Source organism: Lampris incognitus, unplaced genomic scaffold (assembly GCF_029633865.1).
Source record: "Lampris incognitus isolate fLamInc1 unplaced genomic scaffold, fLamInc1.hap2 scaffold_216, whole genome shotgun sequence".
Classification (NCBI taxonomy): Eukaryota; Metazoa; Chordata; class Actinopteri; order Lampriformes; family Lampridae; genus Lampris; species Lampris incognitus.
The window spans coordinates 72,836-97,862 of NW_026611174.1; the positions used below are offsets into that span (position 1 = coordinate 72,836).

Consider the following 25,027-nt stretch of genomic DNA (forward strand, 5'->3'; position numbering starts at 1 on the left):
GACATTGTAAAATAGATGCTTCTGCCGCGGTTCAAACAGAGCTGAAGTTAGCTGGTTTAAGTCAAGTTTTTAGGTCTAAGTTATTAGCTCTCCAACAACGCAGAAAAGCAAGCTGATGTCAGAAACACTTAAAAAGATTGATTTGTTCGAGAAGATTAAAGGTGACCGAGAACGTCTTACTTGCATCTCGAGCGATGGTGTTTCTGTGAAATCCTACCATGAATGAAACCACATGGGCAATACCAAGTGATAGAATACACGGAAGAGGCTAAGAAAGAATAGTGGTGGGGGTGCAAAAACATATTTTGACGATTTTCTCATGGAGGATTATGTTAATACGTGTTAATAAAATTCACATCTAAAGTCTTACACGGGTACGAGGTTCATCGGCTGTGTTTTTAAGACATTTAGCATGACTATCGAGTCGTATTTTTTTCTCCAAAATTGGGTATTTGGTATGACACCCAACCCATGGATTACAAAACGACTATCCAACTCGATAGCTTGTAGAGGGTTTCGCCCGAAAACATGTCGACAATCCACACAGCACCATTAGCGTTAGCATTAATGTCAGCATTATAACTGTGTAGTAACGTGCTTCCCTCCCTTCCTGACAATCGTGTTGACATCGCGGTGCCATATAGGAGGAACATACATTCAGCTGGAGGAGTCAGAATGACATAAAATCATAAGGCAAAAGATATCAGCCAGGAAATAGGAAAGGGAGCAATCGAAGCAAGGATAGATGGGGGGGGCAGTAGGTGGTGTCACAGCTTCTCGCCATCGGCTAAAGAGAGATTGATGAAAAGAGGAGAGCATGTCGATTAAACTCTCTCAATCCCTCATAGCACATGGCTGCTTGTCTGAAGGTTGCCGGTTAAACTCCATCATCAGTCACGGTGCCTGGCTCGTGCCAAGGTTAGAGTCATCTGGAAACGCCTGAGTCACCCTCTCCGCCTGGCCCTCTCTTTTAGTCTTCTCCAACTATTCTCCATCTGATCTGCTTACACTTTCTCTTTACTTGTCTGATCTATTCCTGTCTGTTCTTCTCTTTTCTCAGTATTTTTATCTCAAGTCCATTATCCTGATTTATCCCTCTCCTGATTTCACAAACAAAGGAGCAAACTCTACCGGCAATAAATCGTGACAGCACAACAATGGCAGAAATAGAACAAAAAAGAAAAGTGCAATTGATGAAAAGAAAAATACATATTATAGTGTAACATACACAAAAACATACGTACGTACATACATACATACCTACATACATTACATACATACTGTAACATAATGCTAAATGGGAATCATTTTGGGGATTTTGTTTACTTGTTACTGGGCTGAAAATGAAATCCAATAAAGTGGAATGAGACTTAATTAACTTTAATGAGTTTTTCTAAGATCATATGTTTCTCAAATTCATTCAATTTTGTTCTTTGGATAATAATACCCAGACATGGTTTGGCTTCAATATGGGTTGATTGTTTATTTAAATGAAAAAAAAAAAGGAAGCAAGAAATCATCCTCAGCGCATTCAGATCAGCCTTGGCATATTGTCTCTCTGCATTGCATGAAGGATGTGAGATTGTGCAGCAAACATTAAGAGGCGACAGTCTGATCTCTCAGTACAATGTGTTATGTGTATGAAGGCCATCGTCAATTCAAACAGAGGCGAAAGGAATAAATTACAGCACTAAAAAGCATCTTCAACTTGTTTTTTTTTAAATATATCACAATGCAAACACACAAATTCTGTACATCTCTTTCATTCTAGCGATGAGGCTTGGTAGATAAAGTTAAAACTGACGGTTTTCCACATTTATACGCATAGCCTGTAAAAAAAATATGAATCAATAGTTTTTAATGTTACGAATTGTAGGTATTAGTTTGGGTTTCATTCAGAATCATATAGATGCTACTCATGAAATGCAATTCCTAGAACCGGTGACTGTACTCCTGTGGGACAAATGATATCTAAACAACAGACTTGGAAAACTCTGTAACCCTGGTTGCATTTGAGGATTTTCAATAGAAGGACGTAATTGTGGACCAGTATCATAGGACGCCCTGAGCCCGAGGTCTGAGTACCAGCAAGGAGACACAACAAAGATGAGTTTGCACGAACATGTACTGAACACATTAACTGCGGCTCAAAAGTGCAATACGAAATTTCCCCCAAAACAATGAACTAAAATAATAAAGTGTGCACAAAAAAATAATCCCTTTAAAGTCCCTGAGCTCAGTCTTTTTTTCTTCTTTCTTTCTTGGATTTTTCACTCTTTTTCTGCCCAGTTGTGTCCGGCTAGTTACCCCAATGCTGTCCCTGTCACTGCTCCACCTCCTCTGCCTGGGAGGGCTGCAGACTACCACATGGCCTCCTCCGATACATGTGGAGTCGCCAGCCGCTTCTTTTCACCTGACAGTGAGGCGTTTCACCAGGGCACGTAGCGCGTGGGAGGATCACGCTACTCCCCCCACCTCCTGAATAGGCGCCCCGACCGACCAGAGGAGGCGCTAATACACACATCCGGCTTCTCACCCAGCTGTGTACGCCCGACCAACGCTGGGATTCGAACCGGCGATCCCCGCATTGGTAGGCAACGGGATAGACCGCTACGCTACCCGGACGCCCCTTTTTGTTGGTGTTAAATAGGTGGATTGATCATTGGGGCCACAAGGCATCCGCAAGTCTTGAGCTTTTACATCGTAAACGTTAGCATAGCGGCTAGCAAACCTTTTCGCGCCGCTCTCTTAAACATTCTGCCTATATCAACTGCTAACATTTCTTCTTTACGCACCGCTGGACACTTCGAATCTCTGCACCCTCCGCCAGGACAGCAAGGTGGTTTTAAACAGTCGCGTACAATTTCAGCCTACACAGAATCTGGGTAAAGCGAGTGGTTCTGTCGAAGCGAGAGCACAAAATGGAGGACAGCGAACAGTTTCAGACCCTGGATCAGCCAGCAGGGGGCACTGGGAGGGCGTGTCTATTGGCCAGTCCCTCCAGGAGTTCGCGATGTCGCAAATTAACGCAAATTCAGCCAGTCCCCGCGAATTCAGCGCGACCTCGCAATTTCGTCCAATCACCGCAACTTTCCCGCCAATTTGACCACTCACCGTAGTTTCACCAATCATCGCAGTCCCCCGCGCAAACCACTGAGCCGTACGTCACCAAACGAACTTCCTTGTTTCAGGTTGTGAAGATGCAGACATGTGCGCCACGAACGTCTCACATTTCCAATCATCCATTATTCCAAACCGCTTATCCTGCTCTCAGGGTCGCGGGGATGCTGGAGTCTATCCCAGCAGTCATTGGGCGGGAGGTGGGGAGACACCCTGAACAAGGCCGCCAGACCATCCTAAAGTGACTGCCAAAGACCGTGCAAGGCAATTCCTGATGTTCTGCACGGAAGCGGGGGAAAGCTGTGTTGCATCATGTGTAACGTTGTGGTGGAACACAAACGAAAACCATCGATTGACAAGCGCTTTTCTACCGCAAAACACTCCCGGGGAATGGCTCGAACGCATGCACAAGACAGGACAGAGCTGCATCCAGAGCTGCATCAGAGCTGCATCAGATCTGCATCCAGATCTACTGCAAACGCGGAAAGTGCTAACGCAACATGCATTGCAAATTTTATTTTATTTTCTAGAAAAGCTGCCGCGAAATCAGGCATTTTAGGCCGCAACAAATCCCCAAAATCCCGGAGGGACCGCTAGGTTAGGCAACAACAGGTCCCCTAATTAGGTCGTCCCGGTGTCAGCCAGAAATAGTAAATAAAATCAATATCAACCCTTAATCTGTCGGTAAAATATTACGCTTCAAGTGTTTTTATTGCTTACCTAGCATGGACTACACATCCATTTATTTGTGTTACTGAATGTTCACCTTCTCTTCTTGTTCTTCACTTTCCTCCCCCACTCTTTCTCCTCTGTCCATTCTTGTAAATATTCTCCTCTCTATATTTGTCCGTTCTCATGTTTCCCGGTCTGTCTCTCTGTCTGTTATTCTAGTGTTCTCTATGTCTCTCTGTCATCTGCTCTCTCTCTCTCTCTCTCTCTCTCTCGCTCTCTTCTCTCATCTCTCTCTCTCTCTCTCTCTCTCTCTCTTCTCTCTCTCTCCTCTCTGCTCTCTCTCTCTCTCTCTCTCTCTCTCTCTCTCTCTCTCTCTCTCTCTCTCTCTCTCTCTCTCGCCTCTCTCTCTCTCCTCTCTCTCTCTCTCTCTCTCTCTCTCTCTCTCTCTCTCTCTCTCTCTCTCTCTCTCTCGCTCTCTCTCTCTCGCTCTCTCTCTCTCTCTCTCTCGCTCTATCATTTGAAGTTGAAGAAATCAGATCAATTGCCCCCCCCCCCCTCTCTCCTTTCTGAGTCCTCTCTCCTGGTCCACCTACTTTCTGTTGGTTATTTCGCTCGGTGTTGTGTCCATTAAAGAAGCCATCGCTATCTTGCAGGCAAGCGTGTTACCCCGATCAACACTTGCCCACGCAAGTGTGCACATACATGCACTCCTCTCCTTCACCTGAGGCTTGCAGAGACGAACGAAATGTGCCCACGGTGCAGCGTGTCCCTGATCTCTCTCTGCACAGGGGCAACAGCACTTGTCAGAACTACACAAATGGTTTACTTCATCCCCAAGGCCACACACACACACACAGACACACACACAAACTGGAAATGAATTACCGGCACAAGTCTGTCTTGATCCTGCTCATCCTCTCATCCTGTCTATCTTGCGCTCATCTAGTCTGGCTTCACCTTGGCTACCTAATCCCTTCAGTCACTCACACCTCGTGTACCACATTCCTTCCCCCTCATCTCTGCGTCCTCCTTATCGCTCTCTCTCTCTCTCTCTCTCTCCTCATCCTCCAACTCCCCTGACTCAACCTCCGCCCCTTCCGCCTCCTCAGTGTCCTTCGTGTCTAAATAATGGGTGGCCTGTGTGTCATGGCTGTGAGTTCTGATGCCTTTGAGAGAGAGACATTGTATGGGCATTGTGTGTGTGTGTGTGTGTGTGTGTGTGTGTGTGTGTGTGTGTGTGTGTGTGTGTTTTTAACTTATATTTATTGGATTTTGCATTTTACAAATCCCATCCCTTCCCATGCTCCCAAACATGTCTCCAACCCCCCCAACCCCCCGACATCCTCTGAAATGACATCAAGTACACATAAATATATGACAAATATACAACGACCTCATTTACATAAACACAGACAATGGAAAAAGTTTAAAAAAAAAAAAATTAAAAAATATATATACTCATTTTTATCTTTTTAAGCTAATTCTTAATTGGACTGCTGCAGTTCTGCTCCAACCAAGAAATAATTAGGTTGTGAACTATCCCAGTCTGTTATGTGGGTTAGGTTATCATTGTAGGTAAGAAAAGGCCTCTAGACTCTTTCAGATTGATTTGCATCCCCCTTGAATGTAAATTGCATTGTGTATGTGTGTTTATGTTTGTGACTGTCTGAGTACTTTGAATGAGGAAGGCACAGAGGGGACAGTGTGTGTGTATGTGTGTGTGTGTGTGTGTGTGTGTGTGTGTGTGTGTGTGTGTGTGTGTGTGTGTGCTTGCATTTTGGCAAGTGCTGCCTGTGTGAGCATACTAGGGATGGGACGGTTACAATTTTTTTCAATATATCATGATGAATATCATACTGTGTCAAATTTTCACAATCTCATTTCCAGTGGTGTTATTATCATAATTTACGTAGCCATGCAGGCGCAGCGTGCCATGTTGCTAGCTGAAGGTGCTACACTGGCTAGCTAGTTTGTTTGTTTTTTTCCAAAAAAAAAAAATGGCTGAAGGAGGTGATAGCGCTGCTCAGATGTTTCGCCCGTCTAAAAAGCCTGAAGTCTGGGCGTATTTTGGTTATTTCAAAAATTGTGCAGGGAAGCTCATAGAAGATGACAACCCCAGCTGCCAAACGTGCTAGAGGAGAGTTGCTTCGGTGCAGGGGAACACTCCCAACGTGTTTACCCATCTCTGCAAACAGCACCCTTTGCTGTACTAAGAGCGCAAGGTTAACTTTTATTGTTACGTCATGCACGTGTTTAACTGGATGATGATAGTTTGTCAGTATATTTAACCGGAAACTTTAAATATTACGTGCTCTCGACCAGTAAACACATTAATTGTACATGCGTTGTCGTGCTGCACGTGAGCCACCCGTGCAGTGTGTTTAGTTGTGCATGTGCCCACCCGGTGAAGTGGGTCTACAGGTGACGGAGGCTGATGTGAGTAAAACTTTTTAAAAGGGTTAAGGCTCGTAAAACTGCTGGCCCAGATGGCATCCCTTCCCGTGTCCTCGAGGCATGTTACACTCAGCTAGCTCCGGTTTTTACTGACATTTTGGACCTGTCCCCGTCTTTGTGTGTGGTTCCACTGCGTTTTAAGAAAACCACCATTGTGTCTGTACCTAAGAAAACACCTGTCTCTGGCCTTGATGATGACCAACCTGTTGCTTTGACCTCTGTTATTATTAGTAAGTGCCTGGAAAGACTGGTTTTGTCATATATAAAATGTAGTATTCATTTTACCCACCCTTGACCCATTACAGTTTGCCTTCTGTTCCAACAGATCTGTAGCTAACACTATCTCACTTGCTCTTTATCCCGCTTTGACAAGAAGAAAACGTCTATGTCAGAATGTTGCTTATTGATTATAGTTCTGCTTTTACTACAATTGTACCATCCAAACTGGTGTTGAGACGCAGAGGACTTGGTCTGGGCAAGTCTATCTGTAATTGGCTATTTGATTTCCTGACAGGCAGGCCCCAGACTGTGAGAATAGGTAAAGCATACTCATATATATTAGTTCTTAGGACCAGCGCACCTCAGGGCGGCTGTCTTAGTCCTCTATTTTACAGTGTGTTTACACACAACAAAAACAACAACTTGAATTTATATAGCGCCTTTCAAGGGAACCGAGGATGCTTTACACATAGTGGGGCAGACAAAACAAATAATACAAGAACAGAAAATAAAAAATAGCAAAGCTTACCAGGGATGATAGACGTGACTAGAGACCATAGGCCTTGGTGAACAGGTGAGTTTTCAGGGTTTTTTTTTAAGTGTCCAAAGAATCAGCGTTGTGGATCTCTGCTGGAATAGGGTTCCAAAGGGTGGGGGCTGCCACACTAAAGGCTCTATCCCCAAAAGTCCACAGACTGGTGTGGGAGATGGAAAGCAGGCCCGTTTCTGTGGACTGCAGATCCCGGGACGGAATATAGGGGTGGAGGGGGTCTGATAGATACTGGGGGGCAAGGGCATGTAGGAATTTGTAGGTGAGGAGGAGGATTTTGTAGGAAATGTGGGACTTGCCTCAAGGTGGACAGTGAGGCCGGAACTTTTATAGAGCCTTTCCAGTTGACGACGGGTGGCCTTCTTGGTGCAAAGTTCAGTGGTGAACCATGAGGCAGGATGGGAGAATGAGACAGTTTGGGTTTTGAGGGGGGCAAGAGAGTCAAATCTGACAGATAAGGCTGCATTGTAGTGGGCTACCAGGTCATCCACCATGATGTCGAGGTGATCTGAGGCCATATGGGTCACCATCATGTTAGACAGGGCTGGTGCACTCACTGTCTTGATGTTCCTGAACGTGATGGTACGTTTTGTGCTCTGCCTGGGCGGGGGGCAGAAGCAGTAAAGTGGATGGCATGACGATCAGATACAGCTAGGTCCAGGCACAGCAGATTAGAGGGGGTTGTACCAGTAGAGCACACCAGATCCAGTGTGTGACCTTTGGCATGGGTGGGACCTTGAACATTCTGTGATGTCAAAACAGTCCAGCAGTGACAAGAGTTCAGCAGCAAACATGCAGCTGCTGGAGTCTACATGGATATTGAAGTCACCTAGCAGGACGGTAGATAGAGACGTGGAGCAGACAGAGCTGAGTAGCTCAGATAGCTCAGGCATTAAGGTAGTGGAGGCTTTAGGTGGGTGGTACACAAGGACCACCTGGAGCTATGGTGACCCAGCCAGTGTGAAAGCAACACACTCAACTGAGGAGACTTTGACTACTGGAAGTTCTGGAACCAGGATGTCTGTTCGATGCATAACAGTTAACTCACCACCGTGACCCATGGAGCAATGTTTCTGTATGTACACATAACCTGGGGGTGTGGCTTGATTAAATGTCACAAAGTCCTGCTGATTTTTCCATGTCTTAGTTAAGCATAGAAAGTCAATATTTCTGGCAATGATGGTGTCATGGATGTGTAGCGCTTTCTTGTTTAGGGAGCGAGTGTTCAGTAGCGTGAACGCTGCAGTGTTGTTTATGTATGCTGAGGCAGGCAATGTGGGATGAGCAACACTGTCAACACAGACCAGGGCCCTCGGATTGCCAGTGTGAACGTGTGGTTTGTTGTGATGACGTTGACATCGCAGTGTGATAGAATGCCTGTCAGACAGTACAGGTGGAATAGCATGAGCTGAGTAAACAAACTTACATCAGGAGGCCCTGTGGACATGGTGGGGGTCACACGAGTCCGAGGGATGTAATGCCAGCGAGGCAGTTTGGAGTGATGCGGTGGTTGAGATTCGGGAGTTCCAGTGCTAAGTATTTTATGCGCACCGTTTCAGCAACAGCGACAATACTGAAGCCGGGAGCCATGGAAGATGCACCAAGTCCTGGACCACAGCCGTGGTACAGCAGTGAAGCCAGAGCAGGATGACAGGTCCAAAATAGAGGACGCGGATAGTCCTGAAATCATGGCAAAAAATAGTCTGTATGGGGTGTACCAGAGTGCATCATCAACCATTTGTTGCGTATACCAGTGGATCGCTAGCATACTAGCAGGCTAACAGCTGGTTGGCAGAGTAGGTGAGTACACAAAGCCGCAGGTCTACAACTATCAAGCTGTTACACAGGACTGGAAAATGTTGAGATAAGATAGGAACTGGCAGAGACGGTCCACAACAGTTCCCACTTGCAGTGAAAAGCACAAGCAGTGAAAAGCACAAACAGAAACACAAGTTGACTCGGGTTGAGAAGCGTTGTCATACAAGCCAGTGTCCTCTCAACACACAACTGTGTTGCCAAATATAGCAACAACAGTATCATTAAATGCACAGATGGCACCCCGGTGATTGGACTAATAAGCAGCAGTGATGAGAGGGCCTATAGAAGTGGAAGATTCAGCCATATGGTGCCATGACAACAACCTCTCTCTAAATGTGAAATAGACTAAAGAAATCATTGTTGACTTTAGAAAGAGCAGAGAAAATCTCATTCCCATTTGCATCAGTGAGTCATCTGTTGAAATTGTGCACAGTTTTAGATTTCTTGGTTTACACATCACAGACACCCTCACATGGTCTCTCAACACCATTTGTATCCTGAAGAAGGCACAGCAGAGACTGTATTTTCTGAGGTGTCTCAAGAGTTTTGCTATGAGTACTACAACACTTATGGACTTCGATTGCTGTGCCATGGAGAGTGTCTTGACAGGCTGTATCACAGTGTGGTGTGGCAACCTGATGGCTCAGGGCTGCAGACCGCTTCAAAAACAGCAGTAAAAATCATCCGCATGGAACTACCACAACTTCATAATATGTACACCCCTCGCTGCAAAAGGAAAGCCCAAAACATCATCAAGGACGCCAGCCACCCCGCTCAAGTTCTGTCCTCGCTCCTTCCATCTAAAAAACGCTACCGGAACATCAGATCACATGACCCGACTCAGTAATAGTTTCTTTCCACGGGCAGTCAGGTTGCTGAACAGCTGATGCACACATATGCACTTTACATTGTTGTGTTATTGTGTACTTTTCTGTATTGTGTATATAATGTAATGTAATTCATGTGTACATGGTCTATGTAGGTCTGTAGTGTTGTTAGTGATTTTTTTCGTTGGATGGTGTGTACTTGTGTTATTTGTCGTTGTGTCTTTTGTGTTAAGGCAGACAGAGCCAGAGCACAAGAAATTCATTGTATTCCAATATACATGATGATAAAGTTGAACTTGAAGTTGAACTTAATGTAATATTCAGCGGTCGTGAAATTGGTTAAAAAAGTAATGTTGTTCCAGCAAGATAAATGCTATTGGTATTGTCATCTTTTCATTTATGTAAATTATGCACGAGGTCAATGCAATTACTGTATAACAACACGCACGCACGCACACACACAGAATCTATCATCTTTTGTGTGTTTTGTTTCTTCTCCTGGATCGTCACCTTGTCGTGGTGGAGAAGCTTGCATGTACTACTGATCCCAAGAGCTATGCCGTCCAGAGCTTGGCTTCTGGTAGGTTCACCCAAGGCGGATAGGTCAAGGGGGAGGTTCCGGACGAAGTGCGATCCAACAAAGACCTCAATGGCGTAACTGGCAGAAGACGTCTTCAGGTCACAATGCCAGTGAAGGTGGATGAAGACTGCAACAGAAGGTGGTCCCCAATCATTATAGTAGGCACCTGAAGGCACTCGAGGCATACCAACAGCGATGCCTCAGGAAGATCCTTAAGATGAGCTGGGAGGATAAGCGCACCAACTTCAGTGACCTCAATGAGGTCAATATGCCTACTATAACTGCCACCATTGCACAACATCAGATGAGATGGACTGGCCATGTCCTCCGCATGTCTGACTCTCGCCTCCTAAAACAAGTCCTTTACTCTCAGCTCGTGACAGGACGCCGTGCTCCAGGAGGACAAAAGAAGCGATATAAAGATGACATCAAGGTCCACGTTAAAAGGTTTGGCGCCTGGAAAATGGCAGCAAAAATCAGGGAGGCCTGGAGACTGGTTGTCCATGAGGGTACTGGACGCTACATCCATTACCTCCACTGTGCTGCTGAAAACAAGCGCAGACTCAGAAAGGAACGAGATACCAGAAAGACTCAAACCACGTCCTCAACCACTTCTTCACAGCCTTGCCCACATTGCCCCAAAATATGTGGCTCCAGGATTGGCTTCTATGCCCACCTGAAGACCCACAAGGACCTAGATGGATGACAGTCATACTCGACCCCGAGTGACCACCGATGATGATGATGATGGTGTGTGTGTGTGTGTGCAAGTGTACACATATGTGTGTCTGTGCATAATAATAGGTTGTGTTAGTATTATCTGTGTCTTGGCTTTGTTTACATACAGTGGTGCTTGAAAGTTTGTGAACCCTTTAAAATGTTCTATATTTCTGCATAAATATGACCTAAAACGTCATCAGAGTTTCACAGAAGTCCTAAAAGTAAATAAGAAGAACCCAGTGAAACAAATGAGACAAAAATATTATACTTGGTCATTTATTTATTGGGGAAAATTATCCAATATTACATATCTGTGAGTGGCAAAAGTATGTGAACCTTTGCTTTCAGTACCCCCCCCCCCTTGTGCAGCAACAGCTGCAACTAAACGTTTCTGGTAACTGTTGATCAGTCCTGCGTGTCAGCTTGGAGGAATTTTAGCCCATTCCTCCATACAGAACAGCTTCAACTCTGGGATGTTGGCGGGTTTTCTCACATGAACTGCTCGCTTCAGGTCCTTCCACAACATTTCAATGGAATTAAGGTCAGGACTTTGACTTGGCCATTCCAAAACATTAACTTCATTCTTCTTTAACCATTCTCTGGTAGAACAACTTGTGTGCTTAGGGTCGTGGTCTTGCTGCATGACCCACATTCTCTTGAGATACAGTTCACGGACCGGTGTCTTGACATTTTCCTTAAGAATTCGCTGGTATAATTCAGAATTCATTGTTCCATCAATGATGGCAAGCCGTCCTGGCCCAGATGCAGCAAAACAGGCCCAAACCATGATACTACCACCACCATGTTTCACAGATGGGATAAGCTTCTTATGCTGGAATGCGGTGTTTTCCTTTTTCCAAACGCTCCTTTTTCCAACGCTCATTTCTCATAACGCTTCTCATTTAAACCAAAAAGTCCTATTTTGGTCTCATCCGTCCACAAAACAGTTTTCCAATAGCCTTCTGGCTTGTCCCCGTGATCTTTAGCAAACTGCAGATGAGCAGCAATGTTGTTTTTGGAGAGCAGTGGCTTTCTCCTTGCAACCCTGTCATGCACACCATTGTTGTTCAGTGTCCTCCTGATGGTGGACTCATGAACATTAACATCAGCCAATGTGAGAGAGGCCTTTAGTTGCTTAGAAGTTACCCTGGGTTCCTTTTCGACCCGGCCGACTATTACACGCCTTGCTCTTGGAGTGATCTTTGATGGTCGACCACTCCTGGGGAGGGTAACAATGGTCTTGAATTTCCTCCATTTGTACACAATCTGTCTGACTGGATTCTTTAGAGATGGTTTTGTAACCTTTTCCAGTCTGATGAGCATCAACAGTGCTTTTTCTGAGGTCCTCAGAAATCTCCTCTGTTCTTGCCATGATACACTTCCACAAACATGTGTTGTGAAGATCAGACTTTGATAGATCCCTGTTCTTTAAATAAAACAGGCCGCCCACTCACACCTGATTATCATCCCACTGATTGAAAACACCTGACTCTAATTTCACCTTCAAATTAACTGCTAATCCTAGAGGTTCACATACTTTTGCCACTCACATATATGTAATATTGGGTCATTTTCCTCAATAAATAAATGACCAAGTGTAACATTTTTGTCTCATTTGTTTAATTGGATTCTGTTTATCTACTTTTAGGGCTTGTGTGAAAATCTGATGATGTTTTAGATCATATTTATGCAGAAATATAGAAAATTCCAAAGGGTTCACAAACTTTCAAGCACCACTGGGGTTGTGTTGGTATTATATGGCTGTTGGCTTTGTTTACATATGGCTGTGTTGGTATTATGTGTGTACTGGCTTTGTTTACATATGGCTGTGTTGGTATTCTTGTTGGCTTTGCTTACATATGATGTGTTGGTATTATGTGTGTATTGGCTTTGGTTACATATAGTTGTGTTGGTATTATATGGCTGTTGGCTTTGTTTACATATGGTTGTGTTGGTATTACGTGTGTACTGGCTTTGTTTACATATGGTTGTGTTGGTATTATATGCACATTTTGTTCATTTACATATGTTTGTGTCCTTACGAGCACATTTTATTTTTTTTACATTTGCTTGTTGCTAACATATGCTGACTGGATTTGTGTGTGGTTGCTGTTCTTTTACTTCTTGAATTTCAGATGTTTACAGAGGTGCAAAATGCTTCTGATAATTTAATTATTTTATTTATTCGTGGTTTATTTATCAGAATCAGAATCGGAATACTTTATTCATCCACGAGGGGAAATTCGGGTTCTATTACAGATAAAAACTAACAAGATAAGAAAATAGAAACAAGAAAAACAGAAACAAATAGAAATAAAAGATAAAATAAGAAGTAGAAATAAGAAGAAAATATATCAACAAGCATGGTGCACATAACACCCTATCTATACTGCACCACCGCAGCACACAACAAGCAGCACAAACAAAACCCGACAGGGCCGGTCCAGTGACCATTAACTCCGAGTGTCAGACAGTCCGAGGGAGGATTTGTAAAGTTTGATGGCCACAGGCGGGAATGACCTCCTGTGGCGCTCTGTGGTGCTTTTCGGCAGAATGAGTCTATTACTAAAAGTACTCCTGTGTCCAACCAGCACGTCATGGAGTGGGTGGGAGACATTGTTCACGATGGCACATGATTTCAACAGCATCCTCCTCTCAGAAACCTCCGCCAGAGAATCCAGTTCCACCCCCACAACGTCACCGGCCTTGCTTATCGGTTTATTGAGCCTGTTTGCATCCGCTACCCTCAACCTGCTGCCCCAACACACAACAGCAAACAGGAGAGCGCTGGCCACCACAGACTCACACCGCATCCTGAACATTGTCTGGCAGATGTTGAAGGACCTCAGCTGACCACTCTGTCTGACACAGTGTTGCAAGTGCACATACTGTGGTCTACCAGTAAGGTAGTCAACAATCCAAGACACAAGGGGGGCATCTGCCTGCATTGCTGTCAGCGTCTCACTCAGTAGAGCCAGCCGAATGGTGTTGAAGGCACTAGAGAAGTCAAAGATCATGGCCGTCACAGTGCTCGCTGGCTTATCCAGGTGGGCATAGGCACAGTTAAGCAAGTAAATGATGGCCTCCTCAAGTCCCAGTGGGGCTGGTAGGCGAACTGGAGGGGCTAAGTGTGGCTTGACCGTGGGCCGAAGCTGCTCCAGCATGAGTCTTCATGGTGTGTGAAGTCAATGTTACTGGTCCGTAGTCCTTGGAGTCCCTGGGATGCGGCGTTTTAGGCACAGGAACGAGGCAGGACAGCCTTATTTATTTATAGTGCTAACCAAGGGTTAAATAAAGTGTTTGTATGGTTCACTAAAGTACCTTCGGTGAAGTGATTTGCAATTTTTAAACATTTTGAACACAGTTTAACGTGATATCTGTGGCCGCAATAACCGTGACATGAAATTTTTATACCGTCCAATCCCTGGAGCATACCATGTGCACCGTGTGATGCACATTTGTTTCTGTGTGTGTGTGTGTGTGCGTGTGTGCATGCATGGATATGTGCAATTTACAGATGGCGCTTTCACTACCAGCGTGTGGCAGCCCCAAAGACTAAATTCAGAGATACACAAAATGAACACTGCACCTCCACACAGCGACAGGGCTGCAGCGATTGCTCTCCACTGCGGGGATTTTGCATGATGTGAAGTGTGTCTCACAGCACTGAGGTAAAAATGTATGCCAGCTCTCGTCTGTATCCGCCTCTTGCTTGCTCTCTTTATCTCTCTGTCTGTCTGTCTCTCCTTCAATTAGTGCCCATATGCTAGAAGGCCCCCAGCTCTCCATGTGCCCCTTTGAAGTGCAGTAGATTAAAAAAACAAATGTCTGGAAAACCTTAAATGAGCGGTTGCAGAGCCGCGAAAGGGGTAGCGTGCATGCGTGCACACACACACACACACACACACACACACACACACACACACACACACACACACACACACACACACACACGGACGCATGCACGCACCCACTTCTCTACAGACGTGAATACATTTGCACATCGACTCCTATTCGGAGGCGAGAATTTATCACGTAGTGCAAGTGCATGCATCTCTATAAACATACGCACAGTAATCATCACAATAATCACTCCCCCATATCAAACCTCATCTATTCCCGGCTAAATTTATCTCCCTCGCGAAAGAAATATGCTCTGCATTTGCAAAAATGGCATTCCCTCCCTGGGCCCAGAGGAGATGCTATGAATTAGATCGAGCGGCTGTTTCGTCCGGCCGTGTGATTCAGCAGACGTTTAGAACATGCATAAAATGTACTCGTGGCGGAGGAGGAAAGGATCTATCTCTGTTTATATTTGTCGTGACAAAACGTGCATCCATTTCAATTTGAGCTCGGACGCTGTGTCACATGATTCCCAATCAGCACCATGCAGACTGCACGTTGCACAGAGGGGGCCGTGCACGCAGATGAGGTTCCTGCTGTGCACGACTGGTGTTTCCATCCCAGCCGGTGGTGTTGTGGTGGTTGAGGAGGTAGGCGGGCAGGCGTACTGTGACCTAGATGCGTAGATCACTGAGGAGAAAGTGGGTATACCCTCCTATGTATTTCAATGGCTTTTTAGGTGATTATACAGTAAATTGACAGAAAAAGAGGTGGGTGTACTCCGTATACCTGCGTGTATAGCCTCCGCCACACCACCGATCCCGGTGGTGGGATGCAACATGTCCGACATTCTCAAGTTCTGTAATTAATTAACAGCAGGGCTTTTCATCCGAGGATGTGAGACAAACCTCACACACTCGCATGCGTGCATGCCTGCAACACAAACATAAAATACATTTTCACAAGAACAGGGGCAGACAAAATGGAAAGACAATTATGCATATACAATAAGAAACAAAAGCATACACACATACACACTCCAAGCAGCATCATCTAAGCTGCTGGGAGAAGCAGATAAGCAGCAAGAAGCAGCCCAAATATGATATGTGAAGATGGCAGCATGAATTCAGGTTTGCAGCGGCCTCACACAGTACCGTCCATGCAGCGTCTTTGTCCACGTCTGCGTCTAAGTTTGTTTTGGCTTCGTTTGATGGCTGGGAAGGCTGGTGTTGGATCGGATGGGAGAGCTTTGTTTGCTGCGTCCTGTGGGCCCAGGGATCCCGGCCCTGACTGGAGTTGTGCCCGAAGACGAAACACCAAGGGGGGTCTGGCAGCGGCCTTGCCTAGTGTTGACCGTGTTTTACTGTCGTCGTGTGGAGTGCGGGGAGGTGTATTAAAGGTGTCTGGCTGGTAGAGCCGGCGTTGGATCAGCTGGGGGAGCCTGGTCCGCTGCGTCTGGTGGACCCAGGGACCAGTGGCGCCCCCAGAAATGTTTCATAGGGGTGGCCAAATGGGGCCACTGAAAATCTTGGGAGGGGCACACCAAAACCAAAAGCCATGACTGAATTTGGGGAATTCTATGCTGCTGTTGCAGTATACTGTATAGGCTAGTGGAAAACTGTCAATATGAGAGTTAAGAAAAATATACATTACTGATTTAAATGAACAGCACCTAATGTAAAATATCAGATAAAAGCATGTTATGCATAATCAGAAGCATATTCTGCATATGCGACTCGTGGCTGGGGGGGCCAGCGGGGGGGGGGGGGCAGGGATAGTATCAGGGTGGCTGTGGCCACCCCTGGCCACCCCTTGGGGGCGCCACTGCCAGGGACCACGGCCCTGCCGGAGCTGCGCCCGCGGAGGAAACACCGAGGGCGGTCTGATAGGACGTGGAAGCGGGGCAGGCTAAGCTAACTGCTAGCCCATGCAGACCAGCAGTTCTGACAGTCATCCTGGCTGGCGTTCGTTCTCTGGACAGTGGAATTTCTGGACTTTGTTGCACTGCATGGACTGTGTTGTTAAGTGTTTGTGTTTGGGTGTTTTGTTTTTATTTATTCATTTGTTTCCGCTTTATTCTCTGTTTTTGTATGTTTTTGTCGGTGTCGTATTTGGGATGTGTGTTCTTGTCTTTCGTGGGCTGGGGGAAACGGAATTTTGTTTCTTTTATGTACGCAAGTACATGAAAGAAACGACAATACATTGTCCCCGATTCCTGATATGTAACTCTAAACTGCCACCGAGTATACCTTTGCTTCTGCACTTTAGAAAGAGTTTGGACGAAATCTTCACCACACGCACACGCACGCACACATGCACACGTGAGACACCTAAGTGGCAAGGCTTTGCTTTAAAAGACAGCTGCTGAAGGGATGGGAAACGTGCTTTGGTCTGTTTCTCCGTCAGTCTCCCGAGGTTAAACGTGGTTGTTGTTGAATTTTTAGTGTCAGCTGCTCACACGGATCTTATGTAACTGCTTCAAGGAGGACAACAAGACAATGACGAAGGAGGAGTGGAGAATGTTGTGTGCATTTTGGGGGAAATGTGTGTGTGTGTGTGTGTGTGTGTGTGTGTATGAGCCTCCATCTGTAAATTTGCATGTGTGTGCGTGTGCGTGTGCGTGTGCATGTGTGTCGCTTCGTGGACATCTGCATATGTGCTTGTGTCTCTGGGGAGGCCGTGGATGGATGCAAAAGGGGGAGGCATTAATGGAGAGATTAGCGGGGTGGGTTCATGACGGGAGGGGTCGTCAGGTCATGGATGTAGCGTAATGTTCTCCTCTGCCTCAATAGAGGCTCTTGGAGTGGCTCCCTGAGAGAGGTGTTAAATCTGCCTGCAGAGCTGCTGAGTGCATGCTCAACTCAACTTGTGGGCTGCAGGAAAGAGGACGAAAAGCGATCTTGAAAGAAAAGTTTCCTTAGCCAGGAAAAGTAGATAAACCCTAATGCATATGGAGGTCAGTGTACAACAATAGAAGTTTGATGGACTCAAGTCTGGTCAAAGCACAAGACTAAAATGCACCAAAAATATATTTTTGGTGCATGTATACTGTATGTTATCACCATGTGGTATTCAAAATCCTTGTTTTTTTGCTCGGAGTCTGATCTAAGTCAATGGGTCCTGTGGACGGCAAAGTTTTTTCATGCACGCTCAGTTAACTCAATTCTTGCATCCGTCCGTTGCTCAATAGATCTGGTGCGATCTAAAATGTGCTGTAACGGTTTCATGTTGTAACGTTATAGGAAGCCGTGCAAAGCTGCACTTAACTGTATGCAGCGGAGCAGCCTAGTTGGAGATCCTAAAATACCTCACAATAAGCTCTCTGCCTGGGGACAGAGACGGAACGAGAGGAAGACTTGGGTAAAAGATGAACAGAGAGAAGGAGCGGGAGAGAGTGAGAAAGAGGGAGAGGAAAAACAGTACCATGCACAGAGGGGTAGGACTGAATGAATAATGGCTGATCTATAATGGATGACAAGTTGACCAAGTTCGCACTCTCTCTCTCTTTCGCTCTCTCTCACGTTCTCTCTCCCGCTTTTCCCTTTTTACTTCACTTGCATTCCTCCCACCCCACCCCACCCCACCCCAGCCCACCCCACCCCACCCCACCCCAGCCCCTCCCTCTCTCCCTCTCTCTCTCTCTCTCTCTCTCTCTCTCTCTCTCTCTCTCTCTCTCTCTCTCTCTCTCTCTCTCTCTCTCTCTCTCTCTCTCTCTCTCTCTCTCTCTCTCTCTCTCTCTCTGTCCCTCTCCCTCTCTCTGTCCCTCTCCCTCTCTCTCTGACACCATGTTATTGCTTTGAGGTACATGTTCTGGGAAGGAGACGGCGACTCCCATCCTCCCCTGAGCCTCTAAGCTGCCTTTGGATGGCAGCTGCTTTACTTCATTGGCTTGTGAAATCTCCCAAAGACATCCTCTCCTCACTCCACTCCTGAAAACAGTCTGATTAGAGGAAAGAGGATGTAAAACAGGGATAGAGCGAGTGGAGGAGAATTGCGGGAGGAGGTGGATAAGCAGATGAAAAGGTGGAAGGAAAGATGGGGGAGTAACAAAGTAAACACTTAACAGACTTCCAAGGGACTGTAAGAAGGGAACGCGGGCGGAAAAAGAGAAAGAGGAGCTCTTTCTGCTGCACGACGTTTGGCACCTCTAATCAAGTATACTATATGCACCGCTGACTGCACTCTGAGCTCTGGGTTTTGTTTTTTTTGCTTTTTGTTTTTTTTTTACACCTCTAAGCCGTGTACACCATCATGCCAAATAGTGCTGTGCTGGCCGAGCTAACCAAACACGCTTTGGTGGTTCAGTGACGCAAATTTTAGAACACCATTAGCATCAATATAATGAAGGCTTGATGCTAGAGTTTCTCAACTTTACGTATCTTCTATCGGTATCACCTTCAGTCTTGTCCCACGCCATCTTAAGTATAACAACAGAAACAGTTCGCAAAAGTAGATCGATAGATAGATAGACCATCCTCCATTTGAAGACATCTGCTTAAGCCCTATATTCTCTACTGTGCATGTGTGGAGGATGCATATCTTGAGTTGCTGTTTAATGGATGCTGCCTCCGTAATTGCTGTTGTTTACATGAGTCAGCAAACCAGTGAAATTGCACATTCATTGTTATCATTATTCGTATTTCTGCATTTAGTAGCAGAGGATGGTTGCTGGAAACTACAAAGTCCCACCACCTTTTGATGAGAAAATTATTCAAAAGTTGGAAAAATTAGGTCGAAATTTGGAAGTTAGTCACTGAGCTCAAAAAGAAAAGGTGGGCTTTGGCAATCATCATTCTGGCTTTCACCATCCTCTTCCAGTTAATGATAAGGTGGGCTTTGGCAGTCACCTTATCGTTAACTGAAAGAGCAAGAGGGAGAGATGGGGCGGGGGGAGAGAAAGAGAGAGAGCACGAGAGACAGAGTTTTTGATTTTTATAAGTAACTTTAATTTTTTTTAAATACAACCATGTTCAAAATACAAGCAAATAAATAGATACTTAAAAATAAATAAATCATCAATTCGCCAGAAAAAAACAAGTTGGTTGTTTTTTACCTAGCACAACACATCCCCATGAGCCCAGAAAACAATGACTTGCTCTATCTTTCATTTCTCTGTAATAATTAAATCAATCATCATTCTGGCTTTCACCATCCTCTTCCAGTTAACAATACGGTGGGCTTTGTCAGTCAACGTATTGTTAACTGAAAGCGCAAGGGAAAGTGCTTTAGAAATATCCACAGAAGGCTTGAACAAAGAAGATGGAATGTAGTCGGACTGCCAAGGTTGTCCCTTGTGTCCAATTCTGTTTATGATATTAATTGACAGGCTCCCAAGGCACAGCTAAGGTGAGGGGTGTGTCCGTTTTGGGAACCTCAGAATTGCATTACTGCTCTTCGCAGATGATGTGGTTTTGTTGGCTTCATCAGAACGCGACCTCCAGCACGCACTGGGGTGGTTTGCAGCTGAGTGTAGAATGGCCGGGATGAGAGTCAGCACCTCCAAGTCTGAGGCCATGGTTCTCTACCGGAAAATAGTGGCTTGCTCCCTTCAGGTTGAGGACGAGTTGTTCCCTCAAGTGAAGGAGTTCAGGTATAGCTCAGGGTCTTGTTCTCGAGTGAGGGTAGGATGGAGCGGGGGATTGACAGGTGGATTGGTGCAGCATCAACAGTAATGCAGATGTTATACAAGGCCGGTGTGGTGAAGAGGCAGCTGAGCCGGAAGGCAAAGCTCTCAATTTACCAGTCGATCTTCGTTCCAACTTTCACCTATGGTCATGAGCTTTAGGTAGTGACTGGAAGAGTGAGATCGCGGATACAAGCAGCTAAATTGAGTTTCCTCTGTAGGGTGTCTGGGCTCAGCCTTAGAGATAGGGTGAGGAGCTTGGACATCCGGAGGGAGCTTGGAGTAGAGCCGCTGCTTCTTCGTGTCAAAAGGAGCCCGTTGAGGTGGTTTGGGCATCTGCTTAGGATGCCCCCTGGGGGCCTTCCTTTGGAGGTTTTCTGGGCACATCCAACTGGGAGGAGACCCTAGCGTAGACCCAGAACTTGCTGGAGGAACTACATGTTCAATCTGGCCTGGGAATGCCATGAGATCCCCCAGGAGTAGCTGGAGGGCATTGCCAGGGAGCGGGACATCTCGAGTGCCCTACTTAGTTTGCTGCCACCGTGACCCGACCCTGTAGAAGTGGTTGATTATGAGATGAGAGACGATGGAATGAACACACCTTTGAGTAAATTAAACTGTATTTTTGAAAGAGGAAAAGAATTGTCAGTTTGAGCTATACATTGAGTTTGATTGGATTACAAGAGAAAATGGAGTTTGATGGATTACATTGTTGAATTTGAACGTCGGCACAACAGGCTAAGTAAGTTCAGCAACATTCTTCCAGATGCCATGTTAGCCTTCAAACTGCTGGATACAGCGGGACTCTGTGTTAAAGATAACAGTTGGCTAACCGCTTGCTCAAGTCTTTCTTTCGTGAACATGATGTTGGCCCTAAAATGGATCGTTGGCGATAACATGACGCTGGTGAATGACGCGTGAGTGGGGATGCTGCTTACTACACACAAAATTCTGGTAAGAAATAGAGCAAATCATGTTCGCAAAGTCAGCAGAAAACAGCAATCCCAGGCACTAATCCTGTTGATAAATATGGGAATCTCTTGATAAATATGGGCGAAGATCAAAATGTGCAGTCTGTCAAAGCACATATCACTGGGCGTAGGACTGTCCGCACAAAAATGAACATGTGAAGCTGCCAGAAGATGTTGAAGAATGCAATATCACTCTGATGTCCAAAGATTTCATATCTGACTCAGAAATGTTTATGGTGGAATTGTTAAGTTCAGCTGTCATTGACACAGCTTACAGAACTGTGTGTGGAGAGAAATGGCTTGATCATTATGTCAGTGGACTAGAGAGAGACGAAGTGTCAAATAGAAACTGAAGTAGTCCCACCAGACATTCCATTGCTTTTAAGCAGATGCCGTTTTAGACATTGAAAATTATAAAGCCACAATGTTTAAGCAGCCAGTGAAACTTGAGCGGACCTCTTCAGGACATTATTATGTGAACATTAAAGAGGAGGACATCTCAAGCGAAAGTGAGATCCACAGTGGGGATGAAGTTCTCACTGTGACAGAGAACGTGACAACAAAGCAAAAACAAAAAGTCCTGCTGAAACTACATAAGCAATTTGGACATACCTCTATAGATAAATTACAAAAATTACTGGCCTGCTCAGGTAATAATGCTGACGAATACACTGCAATTCTCAAAGAAATTGCGAATAACTGTGAGACGTGCATCCGATACAGCAAACCAAAGCACAAGCCTGCAGTGGGGTTGCCTATGGCCCCAAGTTACAATGAAACCTTGTCCTTGGACCTCCATGAGCTAGAAGCAGGAGCATGGTATATTCATGTCATTGACCACTTTACATGTTTCAGTGCAGGAAGCACAAGTTAGGACCACGAAACCATGGGAGATGGTGAAGCACTTCAATCATTGCTGGATAAGTGTTCATGGTCCCCTGCAAGGACTGTTAAGTGACAATAGGGGTGAGCTCAATGAGGAAGAAATGAGGGACATGACTGAAAACTTCAACATCGAAATAAAGACTACTGCAGCTTATAGTCCATGGAGCAATGGCCTGTTCAAGACGCATAATCAGACCCTCACAGAGATGCTGTTGAAAGTGAAGAGAGACAACAGCTGTGGCTGGAAGACAGCCATAGACTATTCCTTGATGGCAAAGAACTCAATGCACAATGTGCATGGTTACAGTCCCTACCAGGTTGTATTTGGGCAGAATCTGAATCTGCCTCCATTTCTCACTGATACGCCGCCAGCTCTGGAAGGTGCTAGTATAAGTACTTGGGTAGTACAATACATGTCAGCATTGCATGCTGCCAACGTCCCCACCCACACAGCAGCCGGGGAAGGGGAGAAATCCCACACTAAACAAGCCCTGGTTAAGTGTGGTTATCCTAACTGGGTGATTGTCAAAGCCAGAAAGATGCCCAAACAGTGCACCAGCCAATCGAAGAGAGGAGGACAACAGCTGCCAAAGCATAAACCAGTGGTGATTCTGTATGTGGTGGGAGTGTCAGAACAGTTGAGACACGCATTTTCCAAACACCACGTCTCAGTTGCTTTCAAACCCCAAAACATGCTGTGCCAGAAGTTGGTCCACCCCAAATATCGGGTCCCCCGGAACAAACAGAGCAATATAGTGTACACTGTTAGGTACCAGGAGGATTGTATGACTTGTACATCAGGGAAACCAAACAGACACTGGCCAAGAGGATGGCACAACACAGAAGAGCTAGCACGTCAGGCCAGGACTCCACAGTCTACACCCATCTACAGGCCAGTGGCCACTCTTTCAAGGATGAGGATGTGCACATCCTTGATAGGGAGGAACCTTGGTTTGAACAGGGAGTCAAAGAGGCCATCTACGTGAAGAGGGCACGGGGGCTAAGAGTACATCTGTCACCATCTTATAATGCCGTGATTGCAACCATTCCCCAATCCTCTGTGAATAATGGCCATTGTAACTCATGGCCAGTGTAACTATAGTTAATGGTCACACCCATATTTGCATATGAAACTGATCGTTGAGCGTTGCTTTTGGTCGTTATGTCACTGTATTGTTTATAAGGGTGCGGATACCTGCTGTCAGTTGAGACTGAAGAGGTCACTTAGATGAGTGATGAAACATTTCTCTCTCAATAAATGTGTCCAGGCGAACTGATTCAACTTCTTTGAAAATCTATTAGCCTACAATGACAGTAGCTAACATCAGTGTTTGCTGGTTCACACAGCCGACTAAGTTACATACTTCTTGTGAATGAGCCAGTGTGATGCAAAACATGTCTGACAGGTTCAAAGAAGGTTGAATCAGTTCATCTGGATACAATATTTATTGTCTTTATTGTCTGACAGGTCTGACATGACAATATGATGCCACATGAACATGTTCTATCCGTAGTTTGCTTACATCATGTTGCACAGCACATTCTGTAACTAATGTTCAGGACACCATGGTAAAAACACAAGGTTTTAGACAGTTTGATGTTGGATATTCAGACATTCAGCCGGGTTCATCCTCGGAGATCATCAATGCACAGTGGGTGTATTCTGGAATCTGATAGAATGAAGGATTCTGAGAGTACAGAAACTATTCAGTACTGTTCGCCATTTCAGCACCAGTCTATGAAAATGGACTGTTTTGTCCTTGGCTGTAACCCTGTAAAATTCATTTTTACATCCAGGAGCAATACAATAGTGGCCACCCTTTTGTCTTCTTCTGTCCTGTGGCTCCTCAGTCTCCAACTTTCTCTATCTTTTACCGTTGTATCTGTTGAACTCAGCCAAGCCAACCAACCCCGTGACGTCACTGGTTATAGTACTGCAAGATGGTGGCACCTCTACTATGAAAGCTATAACAATGCTTCTTTATATATATATATATACACTACCGTTCAAAAGTTTGGGATCACCCAAACAATTTCGTGTTTTCCATGAAAAGTCACACTTATTCACCACCATATGTTGTGAAATGAATAGAAAATAGAGTCAAGACATTGACAAGGTTAGAAATAATGATTTGTATTTGAAATAAGATTTTTTTTACATCAAACTTTGCTTTCGTCAAAGAATCCTCCATTTGCAGCAATTACAGCATTGCAGACCTTTGGTATTCTAGCTGTTAATTTGTTGAGGTAATCTGGAGAAATTGCACCCCACGCTTCCAGAAGCAGCTCCCACAAGTTGGATTGGTTGGATGGGCACTTCTTTGAGCAGATTGAGTTTCTGGAGCATCACATTTGTGGGGTCAATTAAACGCTCAAAATGGCCAGAAAAAGAGAACTTTCATCTGAAACTCGACAGTCTATTCTTTTTCTTAGAAATGAAGGCTATTCCATGCGAGAAATTGCTAAGAAATTGAAGATTTCCTACACCGGTGTGTACTACTCCCTTCAGAGGACAGCACAAACAGGCTCTAACAGGTACTATTTAATGAAGATGCCAGTTGGGGACCTGTGAGGCGTCTGTTTCTCAAACTAGAGACTCTAATGTACTTATCTTCTTGCTCAGTTGTGCAACGCGGCCTCCCACTTCTTTTTCTACTCTGGTTAGAGCCTGTTTGTGCTGTCCTCTGAAGGGAGTAGTACACACCGGTGTAGGAAATCTTCAATTTCTTAGCAATTTCTCGCATG

The 25,027-nt window shown here is 45.2% G+C and overlaps 1 pseudogene; it reads right to left on the bottom strand.

The window, feature by feature from the left end:
• Positions 1-15,653, bottom strand: part of LOC130133027 (reticulon-4 receptor-like 1) — a 54,675-nt pseudogene extending 39,022 nt beyond the window's left edge.
• Between the last annotated feature and the right edge of the window lie 9,374 nt (positions 15,654-25,027).